Below are 3,211 nucleotides of genomic sequence, written 5' to 3' on the forward strand. Positions count from 1 at the left end.
GAAGTAGAAGCAAGCGGGTGTGCAGGAGCATGGGGCCGACACCAGTGTCTTGGGGCCAGCGCTGGCAGAACCCAGAGTGGGGTGGCGGGAGCGTGGGTTGCAGGCTGGCAGGGGTCTATGGAGCTGAGTTGGGCTATGCCAGCAGGGAGAAAGGGGAGCTGGCTGGCTCCATAGAGCCCCTGCCAGCCGGGACCCCGCGCTCCTGCTGCCTCACTCTGGGCCCCACCGGTACTGGCCCCGAGACACAGGCCTTGTACTCCTGTCCGGCTGTTGCTGGCTCCCACGTGCCTGCTCACTCCCAGTGTCCCCCGCCCCAGCCCCACGGTACAAGCAGGGACGAGCACACAGCCCCAACCCCACGCGCTCTGTGCTTGCCCATCTGGGCTGAGCAGTGGCAGCATAGGACAAACTGCCACTCAGCATGGGGGAAAAGTGGCCCCTCCCACTCCCGGTGCTTCCTGATGCAGCTGCTTGGAGCCTGCGCAGATCTGTTCTGCATCTCCACCACGTCACCAGGATTGATGTCTGGGTTGCCCCATCTGAGGCAGCAGTGGCAGCGCAGAGCAGACACAGGGCAGCCTCATGCAGGCTCCGAGCGGCTGCATCAGGAAGCACTGGGAGGAGGAAGGGCCACTTTTCTCCCATGATGAGCAGTAGTTTGTCCCATGCTGCCGCTACTGAGCCTAGGCCCCAGTGCTGGCTCCAGGCTCGTCCATTGGAACTGAGCAGCAACAGCAGCAGCAGGTGGGCAGAAACTGCTGCTCAGCACAAGGAAAGCGGCCCCTCCCCCTCGCTGCTGCTGGGCAGTTTATGCTGTGGCTACTTGGAGCCCACGCCACGCCACGCCAGGCTGTGGTGCAGCTCCTTCACCGCCACCTCTGGGCTGTCCAGCACAGCAGCACTGACAGTGCAGAGCAGCTACAGGGCAGCTCACAGATGGCGGTGAAGGAACTGCACCGCAGCCTAGTGTGGCACAGGCTCTGGGTGCCCACAGCAAAAACTGCCCAGTGGCAGCGGGGCGGAGGGGGAGGGCTGCATTCCCCCCACCAAGCAGCAGTTTCTGCCCAGTTGCTGCTGCCAATGCTTAGGCCTGACGGGTGAGCCCGGAGCTGGTGTGGGGCACACAGAGTTGTGGCTGCACGCACTGGTCCCCGCCGCTACTGCTATATGTGGCCAGGTGGCTCAGAGTGGGCACACTGGGGCTGCACACTGTTGGTGGTGGCAGGGAAGTGCCGCAGGGCACTTGGGCTCTGGGCCGTTGTGGGGTAGGAGTGGGTGTTGACCGGCTCAGGGGTGCATGCAGAGGGGACCTCCCACGTATACCCCACATACCCTCAAACCCTTCCCACAAACCCCACAGCCACACCCTCTGCTACGCACAATCACACAACCCACAAATACCATACCCACACCCAGATTCACACATCCCCACAAAACTCCCAAACCCACAGCTCCCCACAAACCCCACACCCACCCACCCATACCCCCCGACACCCCTGCATACCCCACACACTATACAGGAGTAAGACTACATTTTGAGCTATTATGCAATCACTTCTACATATACAGCACAAACACACACAAATCAGGACACAAATTTTTTTTTGAATTAAGCTAAAATATATTATTATCAGTGTTTGATTTTTAATATATAATTTGTTTATTTTCCCATTCTAAGATGGCAAATCCTCTTCCCCAAAGGAGTGCTTCAGGGGCAAGGGGAGGGACTTCTGGCAGCAAAGATCAGAGATTTGGGTGGGACTTCTGGTCCCAAGATGGTGACCAGGAGGCGGGGCACTTGTCAAGGGACGGGGCTACCCATGTGGCCCTCCACAGCTTGCCAAAACTCGGTAAGCGGTCCTCTGCCCAAAATAATTGCCCACCCTTGCCTTAGTGACACTCATGTAGTTGTGTGTTTTTCTCTTATCCACATACATTGCTGTTATATGAACTGTCTCACATTTTCCCCCAAAGCTTGTACTGTGTTACCCCTGATGTAACGTACTAAAGAATGTTGCAGAAATTTGACAACTGCAACTATAATCAATCACAATCAGTGCCTTCAGTGAGACTCCGCAAATCAACTCCAGGACCAAACTGAGCCCTGGCATTAAAGGATACTGAAGCCAAGGAACCAAATGCCAAGGTTTGAAGTCCCTGAGAACATGATGAGTAAGGACTTTGGGACTGGTCCCCAAATGTGTGCCTGTTACTAGCGATGATAAAACCTGGACCCTGAAGTGACTATTATGATACTGCCCACTCCATGGGCTCCATCAGAGTTAGTTGTATAGGGACAGAGCAACAGCATCTACCACCTCTAGGACATGATGAAACCATCTCAGATTGGCAGTGATCACAGTTAATTGATGGGTGTTCAGTTGATCATGTGAAATACATCTGGTGGCCTTAGTCTCTTGTTGCATTTCTGACCTCCACTGCCCTTGCTGTCCATCATTCAACTTCACCATTCATTTTTGCCATTTTCTCTAAAAACACCCAAAACCGTTAGGCTGGTTCCAGTCACTCAACTCTTCCCACTGTTCTTCTTCCACTCCCCAGCCAGTCTGGCGCCGTAACCAGTCAAACATCCGTTCACCCTGTGCAATGTCTCTGCCTAGATACTTTCTGAAATTTCAACTGCTTTACCAGCTCCTGTCTTTGAGAAAAGTTTGAATTCCCTGTTGGCTCTGAAGAGCACTTTTTATCCACCTCCCAATCCTCTGACCGCCACCTACAGCACAACCAGTCTAGCAAAAGATAATCAGCCTGTATGGCATACAACCAAAAATTCACCCTTACAGGACTAGTTGCAGGTGTTCATAGTTTCATAGTTTCTAGGGTCAGAAGGGACCTGAGAAGATCATCTAGTCCGACCCCCTGCCATGGCAGAAAAGAGCACTGGGGTCAAACGACCCCAGCAAGGTGTTTATCTAACCTCTTCTTAAAACCCCCCAGGTAGGAGCCTGCACCACCTCTCTTGGAAGTTGGTTCCAGACCCTAACCGCCCTGACCGTGAAATAGCGCCTCCTGATGTCTAACCTAAACCTACCCTCTGCCAGCTTGTGACCGTTGGTCCTGGTCACTCCTGGCTGTGCTTGGGGGAACAGTGACTCCCCCAATGCCTTCTCATCCCCCCTGACCAGTTTGTAACAGGCCACAAGATTCCCCCTCAGCCTTCTCTTGTGGAGGCTGAACAGGTTCAGGTCCC

At 54.4% G+C, this 3,211-nt stretch overlaps 1 long non-coding RNA gene across 1 annotated transcript in view; it reads right to left on the reverse strand.

The window, feature by feature from the left end:
- Window positions 1-220: 220 nt before the first annotated feature.
- LOC109299430 overlaps window positions 221-3,211 on the reverse strand; it is a 17,841-nt gene continuing 14,850 nt past the window's right edge. The window contains exon 3 of the long non-coding RNA XR_002097837.1: window positions 221-231. This is a non-coding gene — a long non-coding RNA (uncharacterized LOC109299430). The remainder of the gene's footprint in view (window positions 232-3,211) is intronic.

The sequence above is a fragment of the Gavialis gangeticus genome, unplaced genomic scaffold (assembly GCF_001723915.1).
Source record: "Gavialis gangeticus isolate Ggan-Ray unplaced genomic scaffold, GavGan_comp1, whole genome shotgun sequence".
Taxonomy (NCBI): Eukaryota; Metazoa; Chordata; order Crocodylia; family Gavialidae; genus Gavialis; species Gavialis gangeticus.